Here is a 25,730-nt window from a genome sequence, read left to right on the forward strand (position 1 = left end):
ATAGTTTTATCAGTTAAAAATACTTTTATTTTTAACTACTTTTATCAGTTAAAAATACTTTTATTTTAACTACTTTTATCAGGTTAAAAATAATAGTCAAAGACTTATTCAAGGCCTTGCTACACACTCTCTCTGTATGCAGGACACTAAAAAGGGCAATATTTTAAAGATTCTGAGTGAATAATACTATTAATAGTGAGAAATTGGATTGATAAATACCTATTGAGGATAAAAATAAAATGAAAATTCAGGAAGTGGAAATAAATTCTGCATTAGAATTTGTTTGTGTATGTGAGTGCTCTTGGACTGCAAGGAGATCCAACCAGTCCATCCTAAAGGAGGTCAGTCCTGGGTGTTTATTGGAAGGACTGATATTGAAGCTGAAACTCAAATACTTTGGCCACCTGATGCAAAGAGCTGACTCATTGGAAAAAACCCTAATGCTGGGAAAGATTGAGGGCAGGAGGAGAAGGGGACGACAGAGGATGAGATGGTTGGACGGCATCACTGACTTAATGGACATGGGTTTGGGTAGTCTCCGGGAGCTGGTGATGGACAGGGAGGCCTGGCCTGCTGCGGTTCATGGGGCCGCAGAGTCGGACATGACTGAGCGACTGAACTGAACTGATGTGAGTGCTCAACTGCTCAGTCATGCCTGACACTTTACAACTCTCTAAACTGTGGCCTGCCAGGATCCTCTGTCCGTGGAATTTTCCAGGCAAGAATACTGAACTGGGTTGCCATTTCTTCCAGGAGATCTTCAAAACCCAGGTATCAAACCTGCATTTCTAGCATCTTTTGCATTGTCAGGTGGATTCTTTACTGCTGAGCCATCAGGGAAGCCCCTGAATTAAAAAACTTATGGCAATAATATGACAGGGTAAAATAATTGAAAAGACAAGATTGCACAGGGTATACACATGAAATGCTTTAGCAAAAGCAATGGATAAGAAACAACAGAAGGAAAAAAGAGAGAGAGAGAGAGAGAGAGAAAGCACAAGCAAGCAATAGTAAAGTAGTTCAATGATTTCCAAACACAGTTCCCCAAAATCCTTTATCCATTGTTCAGGTCATATTTTGGTTTTGGATTATGAACCACCAAAGTTTGCATAATATTTCTCAGTTCCAAAGGAACCTATATAGGAGTTTCTGAGGAGTCTTTTTTTAAAAATCATTTTTTAATGGAAGTATAGTTGACTTACAACATAATAGTTTCATGTGTACTGCATATTAATTCAATATTTTATAGAATATATTGTATACAATGTATTTTTATAGAATATATTCTGTACAAAGTTATTATGAAATATTGACTATATTCCACTTACTGAACATTATTCATCCTTGTACCTTATTTATTTTACATCTAGAAGTTTCTGCTTCTTAATACCCTTCACCTACTTTCCCTTCCCACTACCTCTCTCCACTCTGGTAATAATTAGTTTTCACCCTCTTTTGTAATATTTGTTCATTTGTTTTTATTTTTGAGATTTCACATATCAGTGAAAACATACAGTATCTTTCTTTCTATGCCTGACTTATTTCACTAAGTGTAATACCCTCCAGTGTAATACCTTTAGCCACTGCAAAAGGCAAAATTCCATTCCTTTTTATGACTGAGATATATTCTATATTGTGTATGTGTGTTTGCGAACATGTGTGTGTACATATGTAAGTATATAATGCATCAGCCTTATCTACTTATCTGTTGTCAAAGGACCCATGGTATTCCCATACTATTAAGTATTGTAAATAATGCTGCTATGAACACAGGGTTTCACATATCTTTTTGAATTTATGTTTTTGTTTTCTCTGGAAAAATATCAAGTGGGACTGTGGGATCATATGGTAGTTTTATTTTTAATTTTTCATAAGCCTGCAAACAGCTTTCCATAGTGACTCTACCAGTTTACATTCCAATCAAAAGTTCACGAGGGTTCCCTCTCCTACCGGAGGTCTTTTATACACCGTATGTCAGCTGGCTAAACTAGGCTCTGTATCTGTTAAACCAGGAATAAACTATCAATGTCTACTTCTCTAAACAATGGGAACAAGTTAGTACCATGTGCTCCCAGAAGAGTTTTGAATTTTAAACAGCATGTTATAAATGCTTAGCTAGGGAACTCATTCTTTTATGGTCAGTGGTCAGTATGAAACTTCCAGGATTTCCTGGAGATAATTGTGAAGCTGCCCCAGTCCAACTGTAAGATAACTATCCTTGAAATCTCACAAAAGACTGAGTGATGTGAATCTGGCAGAATAACTTAAGCTTCAGTCTCCATGTGTAGATTATTTAATTGACCTCATGGCACTTATCATGACAATTCTGAAAGCACCAAAGGCTTCCCTGGTGGCTCAGATGGTAAAGAATCTGACTGCAATGCAGGATTGATCCCTAGGTCCGGAAGATCCCCTGGAGAAGAAAATGGTAACCCATTCCAGTATTCTTGCCTGGAGAATTCCATGGACAGAGAAGTCTGGGTGGGCTACAGTCCATGGGATCACAAAGAGTCAGAAGTGACTGAGTGACTAACACACAGAGAAATCAAAGCTAAATCTTACACTGAAGTACAATACAGCATATACACACATACACACACACACACATATATATACCAAGTGACTAAGCACACACGCACATAATACAACATAGGCATGTAGTGTGTGTGTGTTAGTCGCTCAGTTGTGTCCAATTCTTTGCAGCCCCATGTACTGTAACCCACCAGGCTCTTCTGTCTGTGGGGTTCTCCAGACAAGGTTACTGGAGGGGATTGCTGTTCCCTTCTCCAGAGGATCTTCCTGACTCAGGAATTGAACCCTGGTCTCCTGCATTGCAGGCAGATTCTTTACCATCTGAGCTACAGGGAAGTCCTTGTAGTATTTACTTCAAAAGGAAGCCATGTAGTATTTACTTCAAAGTTCAAAGGAGGCTTAGTATAAATAATTTTATAAAATAATGACTGGTTGTTGTTCAGTCTCTAAGTGGTGTCCAACTCTGTGACCCCATAGACTGTAGCATGCCAGGCTGCTTTGTCCTCCACTATCTCCAGGATTTTGCTCAAATCCATGTCTGCTGAGCTGGTGATGCTTTCTAACCATCTCATCCTCTGTCACACCCTTCACCTTTTGCCTTCAATCAGGGTCTTTTCCAGTGACTAGGCTTTTTGCATCAAGTGGTCAAAATATTGGAGCTTCACCTTAGCAAGAGCCCTTCCAATGAATAGTCAGGGTTGATTTCCTTTAGTATTGATTGGTTTGATCTCTTTGCAGTCCACAGGACTTTCAAGAGTCTACTCCAGCATCACAATTCAAAAGAATCAATTCTTCATCACTCAGCCTTCTTTATAGTCCAATTCTCACATCCATATATGACTACTGTAAAAACCATAGCTTTGACAATATGGAACTTTAACAGCAAAGCAATGTCTGTTTTTTAATACACTGACTAGGTTTGCCATAGATTTTCTTCCAAGAAGTAAGTATTTTTTTTTCTAAATTTCATGGCTGCAGTAACACATCTGTAGTGATTTTCTATACCAGGAGTGTCATTGTCTCCACTTTATCTACTTCTATTTGCCATGAAGTGATGGGACCAGATGCCACAATCTTATTTTATTAATGCTGAGTTTCAAGCCAGCCTTTTCATTCTCCTCTTCACCCTCATCAAGAGGTTCTTTAGTTCTTCTTCACTTTCTGCCAGTGGAGTCATATCGTTTGCATATCTGAAGTTGTTGACATTTCTCCCACAGATCTTGATTCCAGCTTGTGCCTCATCCACCCTGGCATTTTGCATGATGTACTCTGCATATACATCATGGACTTCCCTCCTGGCTCAGTCGGTAAAGCATCTGCATACAATGCAGGAGACCCGGGCTCAATCCCTGGGTTGGGGAGATCTCCAGGAGAAGGAAATGGTAACCCACTCCAGTATTCTTGCCTGGAAAATCACATGGATGGAGAAGCCTGGTGGGCTACAGTCCATGGGGTCGCAAAGAGTCAGACATGATTGAGTGACTTCACTTTTACTTTTTCACTCTGCATTTAAGTTAAACAACAGGGTGACAATATATACCCTTGACATACTTCTTTCCCAGTTTTGAACCAGTCAGTTGTTTCATGTCTGGTTCTAACTGTTGCTTATGGACCTGCATATAGGTTTCTTTGAAGACAAGTAAGTTGATCTTTTACTCCCCTCTCTAAGACTTTTCTACAGTCTGTTGTGATTCACACAAAGGTTTTAGCATAGTCAGTAAAGCAGAAGTAGATGTTTTTTTCTGGAACTTCCTTGCTTTATCCATGATTCAACAAATTTTGACAATTTGATCTCCAGTTCTGTTAACTTTGTGAAACCTAGCTTGTAGATCTGGAAGTTCTCAGTTCATGTTGCTGACAACGAGCTTGAAGGATTTTGAGCATAACCTTGCCTGCATGTGATAAGAGCACAATTGTATGGGAGTTTGAACATTCTTTGAGATTGCTTCTTTGGAAATGGAATAAAAATTGAACTTTTCCTCACCTGTGACCACTGCTCAGTTTTCTAAATTTGCTGACATATTGAGTACACCACTTTAACAGCATCATCTTTTAGGGTTTTAAATAGCTCAGCTAGAATTCTGTTATCTCCACTAGTTTTGTTAGTAGTAATGCTTTCTAAGGCACACTTGACTTCACACTCCAAGATGTCAGGCTCTAGGTGAGTGACCACACCATCATGGTTATCTGGCTAATGAAGATCATTTTATATATATATATATATATAGATATATAGTTCTGTGTATTCTTGCCACCTCTTCTTAATCTCTTCTGCATCTGTTAGGTCCTTGCCATTTCTGTTCTTTACTGTGCCCATCTTTGCATAAAATGTTCCCTTGGTATATCTAATTTTCTTGAAGAGATCTCTAGTCTTTCCCATTTTATTGTTTTCCTCTATTTCTTTGCATTATTCATTTAAGAAGGCCTTCTTATTTCTCCTTGCTCTTCTCTGGAACTCTGAATGCAACTGGGCATATTTTTCCCTTTCTCCCTTGCTTTTGCTCCTCTTCATTCCTCAGCTATATGTAAAGTGTCCTCAGGAAACCACTATGCCTTCATGCATTTCCTTTTCTTTGGGATGCTTTTGCCCACTGACTCCCAAACTGTTATAAACCTTCGTCCATAGCTCTTCAGGCACTCTGTCTATCAGATCTAATCCCTTGAATCTATTTCTCAACCTCCACTGTATAATCCTAAGGGATTTACTTAGGTCATGCCTGAATGGCTTAGCGGTTTTCCTTTGGTTGCAAAGAACATAATCTGATTTCAGCATCAAGTTGTTGCAAGAAGGCATTTTCTATGATCAGTATGTTCTCTTGACAAAACTCTGTTAGGCTTTGTTTTGCTTCCTATTGTACTCCAAGGCCAAACTTTCATGTTATCTGGTGTATCTCTTGACTTCCTACTTTTGCATTTCAATCCTTCCTCCATGATGAAAACTACATCTTTTTTTAGTGTTAGTTGTAGGTCTTCACAGAACTGACCAACTTCAGATTCTTCAGCATTAGTGTTGTGGCATAGATTTGCATTACTGAGATGTTGAATTATTTGCCTTGGAAACAAGCCAAGATCATTCTTTGGTTTTTCAGATTTCACACAAGCCTGCATTTTACATTCTTTTGTTGACCGTGAAGGCTACACCATTTCTTCTATGGGACTCTTGCCCACAGTAATAGATATAATGGTCATCTGAATTAAATTCACCCGTTCATGTCCATTTTAGTTCGCTGATTCCTGAGATGTCAGTTTTCACTTTTGCCACCTTCTATGGCATCTCAACCATGTCCAATTTACCTTGATTCATGGACCTAACATTCCAGGTTCCTATGAATATTGTTCTTTATAGCATTGGACTTTCACCACTAGACATAGCCACAACTGTGTCATTTCTGCTTGGTCCAGCTGCTTCATTCTTCCTGAAACTATTAGTAATTGCCCTCCACTCTTCCCTAGTAGCATATTAGATACCTTCTGATCTGAGGGCCTCATCTTCCAATGTCATATATTTTTTTTTTTTTCCTTTTCATACTGTTCATAGGGTTTTTCAGGCAAGAATACTGAATTGGATTGCCATTCCCTCCTCTAAGAGACCATGTTTTTTCAAAACTCTTCAATACAATCTCTTCATCTTGGGTAGACCTGCATGATGCAGCTCACAGCTACATTGAGTTATGCAAGCCCCTTTGCCTTGACAAGGCTGTGATCCATGAAGGGAATGACTGGTTTCTACAGTAAATTGCCAATAAAAAACACCTAAAAACTAACACAAACCATCCTCAGACCCATAATCACAAACCAGTGCTATTAAACCATGTATTTCTTACCTTGACTATAAGCAAATGTTGCAGAAATATTTTAGCAAAATTATTCTGGCTAATTACAGGTCTACTGAAATTAACCTTTACAGCACACAATCCATGAAGTAAAGGGCTTAACAATCAAATAAAATGAAGGGTAAGTGAATTATACAGAAATAGAGACTACACAATCAAACATCTACCATTTCTGATGTTCTATGCTAAGAGCTTTGCATTAATCTTCTTTTAATCTTAAAGCAGCACTGTATTATTTCTTCCAACGTTTCCTTCCAACTTTGTTGAAATGCAATTTATAGACAATGAAATTCAACAATTTTAAGTGTACAATGTGATGGGATGTGTCTGGATGCTGACTGCATTGAACATTCTCCAGTCCAGTACAGTACATGAGGAGAGGTCTGCCTGGTTTCGTTTATTTCTTCACATCCATATTTCTAATTGACAGAGCCCAGACTTTCTACAGGGTTCTACTGGAAAGGGTACATTTTTATAAAAAGTTTCTTTGTTAAAGGTTCCAATTACCAGAGTGACCATGCACTGTAGTTTGCTGGTAAAGTTCCAGTTTCTGTGTCTTGTTCTCCTATGCTTACTAATGGTAGACCAGCAGTATTGGGAGATAACCTCACTAGTGCATGACTATGCTGGTTGTTTTCTGCTGTGACCTTGACAAAGATCATTATAAAACTATGAATTTTACTTAAAAATTATTCAGTAAATGGTATTGAACACAATTACTTCAGCTCTGTGCTAAGTCACTTCAATTGTGTCTGACTCTCTGAGGCTCAATGGACCGTAGTCTGCCAGTCTGCTCTGTCCACAGGCTTCTCCATGAGAGAACACTGCAAGTAGGTTTCTGTGCCCTTCTCCAGGGACTTTAGCTCTTAGTAATAGATTATTAACACTGTAAACATCCAGAAATCATTAAGAAATTAAATGCGAAAAACTTTTATATCCAATTTGATGTTAAAATGAGAGTTAAAACTTGATTTGTTATTTAGATCAGACTTAATTGAATAGAAAATGTTGTGAAACACTCAGTTTATGAAGTGATCTTGTCATTGCAGAGTATGCTTGATTAGTGACAGCTTTTTATATTCTTTTGTAGGTAGATTTTCTAGTAGTATTCTGATATTATTAAACTTTTCTATGTGGTTAATCATATGTTTCCATCATGAACTGCAGAACAGTATGAATAATTCATTACAGTATGGGTTTTATGGTAAGAGATTCAAAGATATTTATTGAAATCCTCACAATTTAGAAAAGTAGACTTAATAGGCTCAACAATATTCCCACATTATTAATCCAATTGTGAAAAAAATTGCCTAGGAAGAGCTAATAATATACTTTTCTTGTTTATTCTAGCTGTTAGGAAAATTTAGAAGTCTGACCTCAGCTTATTTTTACCAATAGTTGCTAACTGTGAACTGAACCTCTCTGATGTTAATCTTTTTCACTCATAGAAATCCATGTTATTATTTTGTAAATATAACTATTTTTAAATGAAATAAGTCATGTATTCATTTTCATTTATATTGCATTTAATTTTATTTTTGGTTGAATTTTGTCCCCTCCAAAAGGTTTGTTGAAGTCCTAACTCTCAGAATTCTAAGAATGTTACTTTACTTGAAAATATGGGTCTTTATAAAAGTAATAAAGTTAAAATGAAGCCATTAGGATGGGTCCTAATTCAACATGATTAGTAACCTTATTTTAAAAAAGGAAATTTAGATACTGAGATGACACATACAGGGAAGATGACATGAAGAGATAAAGGAAAAAGATAGCCAGCCACAAGCCGAAGAGATAGGCCTCAAAAGAAACCAAAACTGCTGACACCTTGATTATGAACTTCTAGCCTCCAGAAGTATGAGAAAATAAATTTCTATTTTTTAAGCATTATGGTTTGTGGTTCTCCATTACAGCAGTCCTGGAAAACTAATACACTTCCAAAAAGTGATAAATTATTTCCACTAAGCCAGTCTCTGAGTTTTCAAATAGTCAAGGCAAAAAGAAATATCTCATCTTTTGTTAGAAGAAAAATAAGAACATTGAAGATTTTCTTCCAGTCGCTGTATTCTAGAAAGACTCATTTTCACAGATCATACTAAAAATAAAGGACAGCTAATAATGTTTCAAAGAAACCTTCAGATTGGGAATTGCAAGAATGTTCTTATATAAACACTTTTATCAGTGTCAAAGGTCATTTTTCTTTATCTGCTAACAGAAAAATAGCATGCTGTTATTTCTGCTGATCTCACCAGGATCATCTTTAAAAGTTTGAGTGTATCCCAAATAAAAATTTGTTTGAAGACATTATAAAGTTATCATAAGACTGAAAACTTAAGAAGGAATATCCTAGGATAAAGGAAAACACAAGTCTGATTCCTACAGCACTTTTCTATAAGTGGCACAGAGTAGAGCGTCTAAGAATTCAAGCAGAAAGAGGCAGAAGCCAATGTTTGAAAGATGAGAAAAAGAGAGAGAGATTTGGTAAATATTTCAAATTTGCAGTTAGAATTCCAAAAGAGCAACACCCTTGAGTGAGGTAAAGAAACAATCCTTAGGAAATATTAAATCCAGTCTCAAGTCGACACAATTATAGAATAAAAGTGACCTATCTCAATCAACACTGCACACTAGGTAGATTTCATCATCACTGATGGATTCCTAGAACAAGGCAACATGCCTCAACATTTCCCCAAGGGAGTTTAAGCAAATTTTGAAAGCCCAGATAATCATATGCCACATATTTTCTCCACAGCATTAGAAAATATTTCAATACTTTAATGCAGCAAGTATAGTATTAATAATGAAAATGTTTAAATGTATAAACAAAATCATAACAAAAGATTTAATAATCATTAATAAAGATAAGATTTAATAATAATAATAAAGGTATATGCGATGTGCCTGGTGGACTACAGTCCAAGGGGTTGCAAAGAGTCGGACATAACTGAAAGACTAACACTTTCACTTAACTCTGTGTGCAAAGTCTATATGTTGAAAATACTACTAAGTACACAAAAAATTAAACTGAACAAAGTAAAAGATGTTTTACTATTTGATAAAATGACTGAACATTATATAAATCAATTCTTTCTAAGTTTCTAAGTTAATATTTATCAACTATACATAATGCAAATTAGAAAAATGTCTTGGGTTAGTACTTTTCCCACTTATTTAATAGAGATAGATATATCAATAATAAAGTTCATGATGAAAAATAATATGAAAATTAGCTAGAGAATCACTAAAGAGAAAAGGCTATGAAAATGGATAATCCCCTAACAGGTATTAAAACACAAAAAAAGCATAATTAAACCATAATTAAATGTGGTCCAAACACAAAAATAGACAGACCAATGCTTAGCATAAAAAAAAAATCAATGTATATAACCAAGTACATAGGAGTTTCTAGTATATGACCCAAATTGGCATCTCAAATCACTAAGAAATAGAAAAACTTTATTTTAAAATAAAGGGTGAAGAGGTAACTGCATAGCCAAAAAATAAACATAAGAATAAAACAAGTGGACCCATAGCATCATTACATACATGCAAGAATGAATTCCAACCACACTGGAGATCTAAATGTAAAAAAAAAATGAAACTGCACAAAAACTAGAAGATAACTTGGATGTGTTTCCCTACATCATCAGAAGGAAAATCAAAGACAAATGAAAACTGGAAAAATGTTACAATATAACAAATTCAACCCATTTGTGATTAAAAACAAACAAACAAAAAAAAACTCTTCAAAATGGGCATAGAAGGAACACACCTTAACATATTAAAGGCCATATACAACAAACCCACAGCAAGCATTATTCTCAATGGTGAGAAACAGACAGCATTTCATCTAAGAAGACAAGGGTGCCCACTCTCACCAATATTATTCAACATAGTATTGGCAGCTCTAGCTATGGCAATCAGAGAAGAGAAAAAAAGAAAAGGAATCCAGATTGGAAAAGAAGTAAAACTCTCACTATTTGCAGATGATATGATACTGTACATAGAAAACCCTAAAGATACTATTAGAAAATTACTAGAACCAAACAGTGAATTTATTAAACTTGCAGGATACAAAATCAATGCACAGAAATCAGTTAATTCTTATAGACTAACAATGAAAAATCAGAAAGAGTAATTAAGTAATCAATCTTATTTACCAATGCAACTAAAACAATAAAATACCTTGGAATAAACTTACCTAAGGAGACAAAAGAGGGATATAGAGAAAACTCTGAGACACTGATGAAAAAAATCAAGGACAACATGAACAGATGGAGGGATATTCCATGTTCCTAGGTTGGAAGAATCAATATTGTGAAAATTACTACACTACCAAATGTAATCCAGATTCAATGCAATTTCTATCAAAATACCAATGGAATTTTTCACAGAATTAGAACAAAAAATTTCACATTTTATATGAAAACACAAAAGCCCCTGAATAACCAAAGCAATCTTGAGAAAGAAGAATGGAGCTGGAGGAATCAATCTTCCTGACTTCAGACTATATTACAAAGTCACAGTCATCAAGAAAGTATGGTACTGACACAAAAACAAGAAGTATGGATCAATGGAATGACAGAAAGCCAAAATAATAAACCCAGAACATATGGGCACCTTATTTTTGACAAAGGAGGCAAGAATATACAGTGGGGAAAAGACAGTCTCTTCAATAAGTGGTGCTGGACGAAATGGATAACTACATGCCAAAGAATGAAATTAGAACACTTTCTAACACCATACACAAAGATAAACTCAAAATGGATTAAAGACCTAAATGTAAGATCAGAAACTATAACACTCTTAGAAGAAAACATAGGCAGAACACTCGATGACATAAATCATAGCAAGATCCTTTATGACCCACCTCCTAATAGCAAATGAAACAACTGACAAAGGATTAATTTCCAAAACATACAAGTATCTCATAAAACTTAATACCAGAAACAAAGTTAGCCCAATCAAAAAGTGGGCAAAAGACTGAAAAAGTCATTTTTTCAAAGGAGACATGCAAATCAAAGCTAAATGAAATAAAACTAAAATGAGATATCACCTCACTCCAGACAGAATGGCCATAATCAAAATATCTGCAAACAACTAGTACTGGAGAGAGTGTGGAGAAAAGGGAACCCTCCTACACTTCTGGGTGGGACCCTCTTTCACTGCTGGTGAGACACTGCTGGTGGGCCAGTACAGTTGCTGTGGAAGACAGTATGGAAATTCCTTGAAAAACTAGGGAAAAAACCATATATGACCCAGAAATACCACTTCTAGGCATATACCCTGAAGAGACCAAAACTGAAAAAGACACATGTACCCCAATGTTCACTGCAGCACTATTTACAATAGGCAAGACATTGAAAAAACCTAGATGTCCATGGACAGATGAATGGATAAAGAAGCTGTGGTACACATGTACGATGGATTACTACTCAGTAATAAAAGGAATGCATTTGAGTTGGTTATAGTGAGGTGGATGAACCTAGAGCCTATTACACAGAGTGAAGAAAGTCAGAAAGAGAAAAGCAAATATTGTTTATTAATGCACACATATGGAATCTAGAAAGATGGCACTGATGAATCTGTTTGCAGAGCAGCAATAGAGATGCGGAGATAGAGAACAGGCTTATGGATAACAGCGAGGGAGAAGAGGGAGAGTGAGATCAATGGAGACAGCAGCACGAATGCATATGCACTAACATATGTAAATAGCCAATGGTAATTTGCTGTACAGCTCAGGGAACTCAAACTGGGGCTCTATAATAAACTAGAGGTGCAGGATGGGCAGGAGGTGGGAGGGGGATTCAAGAAGGAGGGGACATATGTACACCTGTGGTTAATTCATGTTGATGTATGACAGAAATCCAACCAATATTATAAGCCAATCATCAATCAACTGAAAACATTTTAAAAAATAGGTAAAGAGCATATATAATTCCTAATATAGAAGCATATTTTAAAGTTGGGAAACAAGAGACAAAAATCTGATAGAATAACGTCATGAAGATTAAAAAAAAAAAATGACCTGTAAACATACTAAAAAAATAGTGTTCGTTTTCACTCAATATAAAAGAATAAGACAAATGCAAATAAAACCAGACAGAGATAAAATATTTCAACTACTGAGTTCAGTCGCTCAGTCATGTCTGACTCTTTGTGATCTCATGGACTGCAGCATGCCAGGCTTCCCTGTTCATCAACAACACTCCGAGCCTACTCAAACTCACGTCCATCACGTTGGTGATGCCATGCGACCATCTCTTCCTCTGTGGTACCCTTTTCCTCCCGCCTTGATCTTTCCCAGCATCAGGGTCTTTTCCAGTGAGTCGGTTATTTGCATCAGGTGGCCAAATTATTGGAGTTTCAGCTTCAGCATCAGTCCTTCCAATGAATATTCAGGACTTATTTTATTTAGGATGGATTGGTTGGATCTCCTAGCAGTCCAAGGGACTCTCAAGAGTCTTCTCCAACACCACAGTTAAAAAGCATCAATTCTTCGGTGCTCAGTTTTTGTTATAGTCCAACTCTCCCTTCCATATGAGAGGGTAACAGGCAGGAAGGCCAGGGGGTCTCCAAATGGAGGAAAGAGGCTGCAAGTGCCAAACATTTTTCTCTCTCTTAAGCGGCAGGAGGAAAAAAACCAGGGATATATTTTTTTTCTTCTCAATACAAATTTAAAAGGAGGTTTCTCTTAAAATGCTGTGTTGCCATGACACCTGGTTTCACCTGAAGCTAACTACTCTCAAACCCTGAGTTAACTAATACATTTCTTTTTCTTATGGAAATGTTGTCTTAAGTTATGTTAATGTACCCCAGACTCTATCTTCAAGTTGGTTCCGCCAATGGCCTAACCTATTTATTCAGATATTGTTCCCTAATCTATGTAAATGAAACTATTTGTTGGTAATCTGCCCTTCTACAAGATTCAAGTCAATCGTTTTATGGCCAGGGATGAATTATCTGGTGCCATTCTAAATTCTAAGACATTCCTTTCTTTTCATTAACAGACTGTGAGTGACTATAAGGCTAGGAGGGGGGTACTCTTTCCGCCCCCTTCTGATGCCTACGTCAGAAGCTTTCTCTATCTCCTTTATACTTTAATAAAACTTTATTACACAAGAGCTCTGAGTGATCCAGTCTTGTCTCTGGCCCCGGATTGAATTCATCTCCTCTGGAGGCCAAGAATCCAGGCGTCTTATCGTTCAGCAACAAACTTTCACATACACACTGGAAAAGCCACAGCTTTGACTAGACAGAACTTTGTTGGTAAAGTAGCCTCTGCTTTTAAATATGCTGTCTAGGTTGGTCATAGTTTTTCTTCCAAGGAGCAAGCGTCTTTTAATTTCATGGCTGCAGTCACCATCTGAAGTGATTTGGGAGTGAAGAAGGAATTCATAGGGCCTGGACTCCATCTCAGGCCTGTCCGTGCTGATCGTGCTCGGCTGCCTCTCCAGTGGACTCTGAACTCTCTGCTTAGTGCCTGTGGGAACGACAATGGAAGGATAAGACACCCTCCGGACAGGGGAACCTTGAAGATCATATCCAGGTTACTCATCGCCTAAAGAGAAAAGAGACACTAATCACCCCTGCCTCCGGACACTATCTATCAGAATGTAAGCACAGGCTTATCGGTTATTAACTGTTTGGAATGTAACTGCGGGCTGATTGATTATTGACTGTTTGAACACATAACACGGGAATGATGGGGTTATTGTAGTTGTATTTACCCTGCCTTTGTTTATGTAAGTCTCAAGGGAATTGAGGTGGTGGGTTTGGACACGTACACATGGGGTAGGTGGTGGGTTTGGACACGTACACATGGGGTATAAAAGATTTTCACAAATGCTGGACGGGGTCCTTGGCTAAGAGGTGACTCTGCCTTGGGCCCGCCGGTGTAATAAACTGCACTCCACTATCTGCATTGTCCTTCTGAGTGAGTCTGTTTCCCGGAAAGCGTGGCTATAACAGGAGCCCCCCCAAAATAAAGTCTGTCACTGTTTCCATTGTTTCCCCATCTATTTGCCACGAAGTGATGGGAATGGATGCTATGATCTTAGTTTTATGAATGTTGAGTTTTCAGCCAACTTTTTCACTCTCCTCTTTCACTTTCATAAAGAGTCTCTTTAGTTTGGTAGAATTTAAAAAGCTTGACCATATACTCTTTTGGTAGGGATATCTTAACATAATATGTGACTGATGTTGAGATTACACAACTTATAAGAAGGACAGTTTGTCAATAACTTAAGAAATTACATTTATCTTTTAACCCAGGAAACTCACTTTCTAAGAATGTACCTTGAAGGTACATTTCTAACAGTGTGAAAATACATCTACATACACTGTGTTGTTTGTTTAAGAATTATTTCTGATCACTACAGTTTGAAAAGGGGTTTCCAGGTGGCGCTGTGGTAAAGAATCTGCCTACCAATGCAAAAGACATCAGTTTGTTCCCTAAAGCAGAAAGATCCCCTGGTGGAGGAAATACTTGAGCAACCTGCTCCAGTATTCTTGCCTGGAAAATTCCATGGACAGAAGAGCCTGGTAGGCAAAAGTTGACAGGGTCGCAGAATTGGACATGACTGAGCAACTTACATTTTTTCAGGTTAATGATATGGTATGACATTCTTTTCTGCATATTGATTTACTCTTTTTAATTCACTTAAACCTTAGAAACCTAGAAATACTAGAAGACCAGGAAACATACTTATGGGAAGAAAATTCTCTTTAAAACGTTATCATTTATTTAGGATCAAAACATGTTAAAAGACAGCAGAAAAAAAAAACACTATCCAAAAAAAGGAGAAAACAATTTTGTCTTCAGTTTTTCTTACACTTTCTGGTTCCTGACCATAGAGTATTTAGACATATACATTTAATGCTCTATAGTATTCATTGCAATAAACACACCAAATTTCTCATTTAGTTCACTTATAGTTTACGTCCAAATTTTTGCTAAGCCACCACTTCTGTTGTTGTTTGTTTGTTTTTAAATTGGAAACATCTTCAATTTAGTTCTATCTGTGCATATGTAGGAAGTGCCTAATTTCCATATGCAATCAATACAGTATAAATGACTACATTAATCAGAAAATAGTATTCACGTTTATTTGGGTGCAAACCAGTGTGGTAAAAAATATAAACTTTTAACTCTCATCTACATCCTATTTTTTAACACATAAATGGTATGAAATGATCTATTGTATCAGAACTGATAATAGATACCAGTTCAACTCTAATTACACAAAATTATAATAAAAAAAGTCAACAGGTGCATATGTAATTTTAGCCCTCCAATAAGAATCCCAGGTTTCAAAGCTTGTTCTGGAGCAAGAGTTTGCACATTGGCAAGATAATTTGACAGCAATCTCTGCAAACTGTCAGTACCCTCTGGTGTACATTATCAATAAAAACATCAAATAAAACAAACATTGCCTTTCTCTTCAACAATTACCATTTTCCTATACTCTGATTGTTTTAATATTTCCAAGCATGAAGTCAAGTAACAATTACCTGGATGAAATGATGAAACATTCTGATCATAAATATTTCTTAGCCAAATGCAATCCATAAGAATCTATTCCTTGGTTCAGGGCTGTATTTTCTATTCATATTCATGCTGATTAAAATTTTATATTGATGAAAGAATTAGACCTTAAAGTGGTTCTTATTCTAAAATTCTCTCATGGTTACAGTTTTAACTCATATTTAAACTATCATAGCATGTCACAAACATATACAAACCCTTGCATATCTCTGCCAAAGTCAGTAAAAATACAGACAAAAGAGGAAAAAAAAAATAAGGGAAGTTTAATACTGCACTAAGTTAGCTGTTTTTAGGAATTTCCTGGATTAAGTAGAATTCCTATTATTTCTGGCATAAAGTTTCAAATTATAATTGTGCACATTGGGACATCCTCAGCACTACCTAGATGGTACAGGTAGTACAGAATAAAATAATTTCCTACTTCAATATTAAACCATTGCTTTTGAATTCACACTGATTCACCTATACATACTAGCACAAAGAAAACCAAGTAATATACAGAATACACACATCTTGGGCCAGAAAATATATAGTTACATTCCAACAGGAAACTTCACTTTCTTAATTTATTGTGAGAGTCAAAGGACATTGGTCTTGAGATCCTTATTTTAGGAGAAAAAAAAAAAAATCCTAACAGTGTCAAAGAAGTAGTTCACCAGTTAATGCGCTCAGCTATTTGTAGTTTATTGTAACAATTACATTTTGCTGTTATTATGTAGGGTAATATTTCAAAAGCAAATTGGTTTTCAAAGAAAGTTAAGCATTCCTAAGAATGTAGATTTATCAACTGAAGAAAATGGCCATTCATTTCTTGCATATAAACAGACAACCTTACAATGGAGTGCTTTCATATAGAAAAGATTATACCTACTTTTCATTTTTAGATAAGTGTAACTTAAAAAAATGATATGTTAGAAGCTATTGTTTAAAGGATCTGATAATAAAGACTGAATAAAGGAGAATATAAAAAGACTTTGATCATAAAAGTACATTAGTGAAGATTCTGGAATTTTTAAATAAGAAAAAGCTAAAATGAAATAGTAAGATTATATTAGTGCTGTTGGTTAAGCAATTGTATAGGATGAAGATCTGGGGGAAAAGAATATTAAATTTTAACAATCGTTGCGATATGTGATCAAAGCTGAAGTAAACACACACACATACACACAGTATATGCACATACATATGTACCACTCTAACTCTTAAGCTTCATGTTGGCAAGGTAAAAGTAATGACCAAAGAAGAATGACCAAAAAAAGTGACAATTGGAAAATGGAAAATTCGCTAAACAAGTTTCTTTGTAATGGCTCCTGGGAAGATAAGGGATAAGAAAGTTAATATTTACTTTTCATGATTAAATACATTTTTGGAGCTTATTAAACAAGCCAAAAAAGCATTATAACCAAAATATTCATGCCATTTTATGTGATGAAGAATCTTTTCTTTTCACAGTTTGCTTCTTATTTTGAGCTACTTATAATTCTTATTAAACATAGCACTACAAAAATCTAATGATAATATTTCTATAAAATCATTTTAATGATAATATCATATGGACATTAAATACATAAGAATGGATATACAAGGATAAATGTCCATCTACATCATAACTAGTTAATAATTTCTACATTTTTTATTATCACAGAATATTGTAAAATGATTTTTTTTAATGACTTGAGGAAATATTTTTTCCTCATGCTGCAGAAATGGATCCAAGTATTTTTTGGAAACAAAAGCAATAATACCTTCAAGTAGCTAAATCTCACTTCTCAACTAAAAAAGTGTTGAATTAACAAGTGTTTGTTTATGATATATAACAATTACTCTTTTAATTTGTGGTTTCAATTTTTGATTATTGCTTGGCTGAATATAGAAAATAGGTTAAAGCAAGATTTTGTTTAAAGATGTTTTCCTTAAAAAAAAATTGTCTGGACTCTGATTCCAATTTACAAAAGGAATACATGAAAGTTAATTTCACTAATGTTGATTTGAACAATATTAAGTCATTAATGGAGATTCTCAGGTGTCACTAGTGGTAAAGAATCGGCCTGCCAATGCAGGAGTCTTGAATGAGGCAGGCTTCATCACTGGGTCAGGAAGACCCCCAGAGGAGGGCATGGCAACCCACCCCAGTATTCTTGCCTGGAGAATCCTATGGACAGAGGAGCCTGGCGGGCGAAAGTCAATAGGGTCACATAAAGTCAGACACAGCTGAAGAGACTGCCCACATGCACATCATTAATGTTCAACATTTTACTTAAAAAATAGCAACACTACACGGATTAATCTATTGGTTAATATACCATGCAAACATATAAAATGATTATAATATTGTTTTGTCTAATGTTCTGATAATATATTTGTCAACTAAACTCAAATCAGGTTGCAAAGAGTTGGACATGACTGAATCAATTTAGCATGCACACACGGCAAACTCAAATTATAGTTATTTATACTAGGAATTCTATACATTTGTTGGTAAAACATTCGTGTATGGGGAAAATCAGTCTTATACAAGGTCTTCTGAAATATAAAATTATTCAGACTCCGGTGGCTGCTTCAGTTGAGATCATAATCTTTGTACCTTCCCAGACACAGGGCTTCAAAACCACAGACAGTCTGAACTGAACTGGCCTCTGGGAGTTAAGAGGTGAACTGATATTTGTTTAGGAGAGTTCTTCCTTCTCAGTGTCAGGTAAGATGACAGTTTAAGGGAAGTTAAGTATGTATTATTTATAGTTGTCTCCTTTATTTTCTTTCATTTTACAGCTGTTCCAAAATGGCTTTAAAAATCCCGAACCAAGTTTAATTGTAAATATTACATAGATATTTATCATTTTAAATTATGCTTTGCTAAACATTCAAAATGATTACAAAAATCTTTATCTTGAAAAATTTATGAAACCTGTTATAACCCTATCTATTGCTTTTGACAAACTTTATTTTATAACTTAAGTCTTCAATAACATCATCACCATTCTAGAATATCACAGAACAAAAAGAATGAAAATCTAGGGTGAAATTTTTTTTAATAATAAAGCAAATGTTGAACTTTGTATGACTATATCTTAAAATCTAAATATAAAATAATAAAAATATGATACATTGATATTTACTGTTGCAAAAGATATTAAAAACTATTATTAATTAAGAATGTAAAATTTTGGAGTGACTATTATACTACTAATAAAAGTATTGATCCTATGAATTACAAAACAAAAAAATCAAAGGGTGTTTTCTTTTGTACAAGAATATATTCCAACAAATAATTTATCTTGAATTTCTATCTCTTTATTTAAAAAGTATCCACATAACATCTTACTGCAGATTAAATGATCAATTAATTTAGGACTTACAATCAGGATATGTAGTATATTTTGTTATTATTATTGCTTTATTGAGAAAAAACTTCTGAATTTGATATATTAGTGTAACTTCATAGGTTAAAAATTAATTTATGTAAATCTACACTTTAGACAAGGTTAAATTATGAGACAAAACTTTTCAAAACATTGAAAGTGAAAGTTGCTTAGTCATGTCCGACACTTTGTGACCCCATGGACCATACAGTCCATGGAATTCTCCAGGCCAGAATACTGGAGTGGGTAGCCTTTCCCTCCTTCAGTGGAATTTCCAGATTCAGGAATCAAACCAGGTCTCCTGCATGGCAGGTGGATCCTTTACCAACTGAGCTATCAGGAAAGCTCAAATGTTGACATCATATAAAGTAAAAAGTTAACACAGGTTTAGGAAAAGGAAAGAACAGCTGTAGCAATTAACTACTTTAGGGAAAGAGTCAATGGATATACAAAAGATATAAGCAAGGGCATTTGCTGATTAAAAAAATAAACTAAAATGACTGTCCATTAACAAGGATAACACATAAAATATGACTTTATTGATATGTGATATTATTCAGTCATTATAATGAAAGGAGCAATTCCATAGTGCTTTTGTGAAAAAAGCTTTACAAATTAATGTCCAGTGAAAGAAGTTGTAGCAAATAGCACACATTTGTCCAATAGATATCTATTGCACCTATACTATGTCCCAGGTGCTGTTCTAGGCTCCAGTGTCCCATTTATTTTGGAAACCAAAAAAAAAAAAAAAAAAGAATTAAATTTTAAAATTTATTTGTGTTCATATGTTTTAAATTGAAAGAATATGGAAGGAAGCAAAGAAATAGCACTTCTGAGAAACAGAAAAATTGGGATTGTGGTGAGAGACCAAATAAAACTGTGTTCCTATATGTTTAAATATTTAAACATCAATTTTTCATTTCAAAGATCAGTTGCCATGTTATAGTAAAATAATAGCAGTGTTCCAACAACAGCTCAAATTTTAATTATCATATTAAGTATGAGTAGTTGCTTAAAGTATAAACTTCACTATTAGCTTTTCAGTCCACAAATCCTGTAAATAACAGATGCACATGATCAGTGACCAACCATGTCACTTCTTTCAAAGTCTGCCAGTGACTGGTCACTCTAAATCTGTTATTCAGATAGCAAAGCCCATAGTTGTGCTGACTCCTTGTCTCATAGTGATAAGCTCATGTGGAATTAACAAAAATCAATAATAGAATGAAGTAATTTTCTGACAAAAGTGAAAATGTGTCAAAGAAATGAAAAGTGTAAATACTGAAAAAGGGAAAACATGAATTAAATGGAAATGGAAATATAGAAGAATCATGGAGCTGTTGGATGTTGCAATCACTCTAAAGACTCTGTATATGCAGTCAGAAATCTTAGTGAAGGCAAATTTAGAGGCATAATGAGAAAAGTGGCTTCAATGTAAAAGATAATATTGTCCCAGTATAGGCAACACCAATACCAACAAAAAGCTTCATATTAAAGGAACAGCTGGGGAAATCTCACAATATTAAAATGGCGAAGGTTGACCTTTGGTCTGTTTTTGTATGACTTCTGAACTAAGAAAATATTTTTCTTTTCTTTCTCACACCTTTAAAGGAATCACAAGAAGGAAGAGGGGGAGAAGGAGGAGACAGGCTCATGGCCTACCAATAATGATTTGATAATCATATTACAAAAGGATTTGAAAGAAAAAGAAAGTTCATCGCTCAGTCATGTCTGACTCTGTGCAGCCCCATGGACTTTAGCCTGCCAGGCTCCTCTGTTCATGGAATTCTTCTCCAGCTAAGAATACTGGAGTGGGTTGCCATGTCCTCCTCCAGTAGATCTTCCCAACCCAGGTCTCCTGCATTGCAGGCAAATTCTTTACCATTTGAGCCACTAGGGAAGACCCACAAAAGGACTTGAATGGCAGTGTAAATAATCTGCACATTTTAAACAACAAAGAACCACTGAACTGTCCCTTGAAGAAAAAGGTACGGAGGGGATGCATGATAGGCCTGCTGGATTTGCATGCTTACTCCGACCACATAGAACTCATATATTCATGCCTCCACTGTCTGTACAGTTCTTATTGCTCCATGTGGTGATCAGAAATGTTAATCAAAAGTCGAGGTTCTCATGTCTCTCTGCCTAAAGCTAAGTATGTGTCTCAATTTGAAAACCCTTGCTTTTATAAAGTGAGTATACTGCTGAGATGATATATTAGTTTTACTGCCAAAGGTACAGGCACATAAAATCTGAAATGGTAAGTTATCACTTCACTAGGAATATTTGTAAGTTTGAAAGATAACCAAGACAAAATCTTATGTGGAGTACTGAATATGCCACATGGAAATGCATTATGTTCATATTTCATAAGATTATTTTATTTTAAGAGAAACTGTATTACATAAGTTGCAGGAAAAGCCCTGAAGCTTAGCTGTCAGAACTAATATTGTAGATTCTGGGATAAAGATTTTCACAGTTCAGCCTTTTATTGTGAAAGAAAACACAATATTATTGGCATATTCTAACTTATTACCATCAGCATTTTAGCCTTAATTTTCACATTTTATGTGGCTAACCTTCTCATACAGATATATTTAACCTTTTTCTATAAAAAATGAAGAACTTAAATTTATGAAGACTGTCTGATGTGTACAACAGCATGAATTAAATTTTGTTCTGAGGGGTACATTTTAAACACTGACCTACTACTGGTCAGCTTAACCTCTGAAATATTATGCCCTTCTCATAGGACTTAAAGGTGTAATTTCATGTCCTTAAAGTGCCAACTTTTCACTTTTCTCAAACAAAGAAATAAAGATTTGACCTATATTCTCTGCATAAATCTTAGATGTAAGGAGTGGGGTTGCAACTTAAAGTTTTAAACTGGCATGAGATTAGAGAATGGAAAGGAAGGTGCATGGGAGAAGCCGGAAATCCAGAGATGAGGAAGCCTAAGCTTCCTGGTAGCTCAGCTAGTAAAGAATCTGCCTGCAATGCAGAAGCCGCGGTTTGATCCCTGGTTTGGGAAGATCCCCTGGAGAAGAGGTAGATTAACCTCTCCAGTATTCTTGATCTTCCTTGGTGGCTCTGATGGTAAAGAATCTACCTGCAGTGTGGGGGACCTGGGTTTGATCCCTGGGTTGGGAAGATCCCCTGGAGATGGGAACAGCTAACCGCTCCAGTATTCTTGCCTGGACAGAATTTCACAGACAGAAAATTCCGTGGACAGAGAAGCCTGGCAGGTTACAGTCTATGGGATCGCAAAGACTCAGACATGACTGAGTGAATTTCATGTTTACAAGCAGCAATTATCTTGGAGAGGGGGTCTTAAATTACTGTGATAGCTTTGAAGGTGGAAGAAAGGTTGTGGACCATGATAAAAACAATAGTAATCATTCTGCCACAGATAGTTTGGATATTTAATAGTTAGAGATTTTAACTTACTGACATGTAATACCCATACACCCACCCCCTCCCCCCACCAACACACACACATGAAATAAATAATTTAACATTCCAAGTAATCAATACTATGTTTTGGTGGGAATTTGGTGTTACATAGACAATGCTATTTTATAAAAAATGTTGTATTTCTAATCTTATTTTAACTCATTTCTATTTTTAAATTTTGCAATTCTTTGAGATGAGTTTGTTTGCCTTAAAGACCTTATTAAAAGAGTCAAAAATTTCATCTTTCTGATAATCTAACTTTGCTTCATTAGACAGGCTGTAATAATATATTGTTAGGGTTAAAATGATAGCATTTTTTATGCTCTTGATATTGCTGATGGGGCATGGGCACCTGCTATTTCCCAAAACCCTAAGTACTTTGAGAAAAGACAATAAAACACTCGTTTTTCAACCACACAAGAAAACAGAAAGGGAGAAGGCACAGAAATGGGCTCAAAAAGCAAGTATCAGAAAAAAATCAGTAAAATAATTGCTAACATACAGAAAAATAACTCATCTGGATTTTTTATGCAACAAAAATTGACACACACAAATGTATGTGTGTCAATAATATGTCCTGTCATTCAAGATTCAAGGTGATCAAAGCTGAGAATTAGATGTTTTAGCTTGGTAGAAATTTAAAATTCACATTTGATCTCTGACCTAAACTGGAATTTCAGAAAGTGTCCTGTGAAAGTCATGTAAAAGAATGAGAGCATCTTGAAATAAATGAAAAGTAGGTTCTCAAAGGTTAGGCAAAATAAAAGAATGTTTTGCAAGAGGCAAAAATGAAAGTTTGAGTCCAACTGTAAAAGGATGAAAAAACCCAGAAAAAGAATAACAAAGCATATGAAAATCAGGAGAGAAACAAGTTGGGTCAGGGAGGAAATAGTATCCTATGGTTAAAGCTGAAAAAAATCTCCAAAATAAGATGGAATAAAAATCAAGAGAGAGAAGTAATTCATCCTCTCTCCTGAATTCCTATATACTGAAATATGTGAAGAAATAGATGCATGTTACATACAGTAGTACAGTCTCATATACTGGGAACAATATGGTTATTCCAGTTATGGGATTAGTGTTGCCCACAAATGTTTCATTTGAAATCAAATGGCCTCACTTCTAGCATCTTTTCTATCTCATATGAGTTTACAGTAAGAGATAAAGATCCCAACCAAACTATTTAATCCAAGGGTTCTTGAGTAATGTAATGGAAGTTTTATGTAATGAAAATAATGAAAATGAAAACTGTAGCTGATGCGGATGTCCAGACAATGAGGCTACTTCTATCAGGGCTCACAGACTCTCTTTTAGCTCCAGCTCTTACTCACTCTCAAGTTCACACAAAATGGGGACGAAAACTTGACTCTTCCAAAAGTACACGACAAATCTCTTTACTCTTTATAGGCTCCAATAAGAGATGTCCTTGTAAGGATGTGATACATGGGCTTAGGCTTGGGTCACATGGTTTATCCCTGGATCACGTCCCTCTCAACTGGAATGCACTGACTTAGAGTTGAATAGATAAAGAGAAAAAAAAAAAGATCATATTAAACATACAGGTCTTTTCCACATAAAATAGATTTCATGTTGGTGAGGAAGATATCAAAGTCTAATGCTATGTCTTATTGATAAACCCAGAAATGGAAAATTAACCCTGGCCTGAGCTTTAATGCTGAAATTTGCCATAAGGTTATCTAGTCATTAGAGTTTACATTGAAAGAAATATTATATGACAGTTAATTGCTCAGTCTGTAATGCTAAACTCAGATACCATACCCCACACATTCTAAGGATTTGACTTTCAGCATGTTATTTCAGCACGTTTTCAGCATGTTATAAATCAATATTTTTTTATGTAAAATGGGAATCTCAATAAGGTCTATTTAATGAGGTTTTGTGATAAATACATGAGAAAATGTTTGAAAGCACTTCACACAGAAATTAGCTTAGAGTTAGCATTTTCTCAATAAGACACTGTATGAAGAAGGGTGTTTTAAATTCAAAGATAATGGAAAACATTGGTAAGAGGTAGAAAAAGTACAGTATAAGCATTTTGAAAAAGTATATACAATGAAAACATCAGGTTCAAAATTCTATATCCAAATGTCCTAATCAGAGATATTAAATTTTTGAAAAATACTGTGGCATGTTCATGTGAAAAATATTACAGAAAGAAATTTCACAATTAAAACTTCAGTGAATAAAAAGAGTACATGTTTTTTTCTATGTTTATTTTAGTCCTACACTTCCATTCAACAGATGCAAGCAAACTAGAGGCTAGCCATTTTAAGATTAACTCATCATTTCTGTGTTTCCTTGGTTATTTTTGGATCTACTAAAACTTCAATTTTACTTGAAAGGTTTAACTTCATCTACTGAAGATCCAGTTCCTCTTCCCTGCATTTCCTTGAAAGAACATCTATGTTTGTTGGGAAGGGCTGTTTGTATATGGCACCAGGGTATCCAGTGCTCAGTTGTAATTTGTTCATGTTGGGTTTCTTTCACTGTAGTGTGTAATTCCCATTGGCCTCAGTTGGCATTAATCTTTGAGAGCCAAGACTGGTCCAGATAATGCACCTTCTCAGTATATTTTTAAACCTCAAATTCTTCCCGCCAGAAGTTCAAGAATCCTTTTGTCCAGAAGTTCAAGAACATTTGTGGCCCAACTACCTTTAGTTAAACCTTTTGAAACTTCCTTAGAACACTGGAAATGTTGGCTGATCTTCCCACAGGTTGTGTGAAACCAGTGAAACATAGGCATGTGAGTCTTCTCAGCTCTCTCCTCATAAACTCCAGAAGCCACTGTGGTTCTATTGCTTTCATGCTACACTGGATGTCAATTTTTCTACTAGGATTACAGTCTCCATCAAATAAGTCTAGGGAATGTCTGACTCATGTCAAGCATCCGCCCACTACATGATTGAATATCCTGAGAAAAGTCTAATCAAAGCAAAAACAGAGACAGAGTTTGTTAAGTTGCTTTGGGGCTATTATTCAAGATTTAGC

This window comes from Muntiacus reevesi, chromosome 3 (genome assembly GCF_963930625.1).
Source record: "Muntiacus reevesi chromosome 3, mMunRee1.1, whole genome shotgun sequence".
NCBI lineage: Eukaryota > Metazoa > Chordata > Mammalia > Artiodactyla > Cervidae > Muntiacus > Muntiacus reevesi.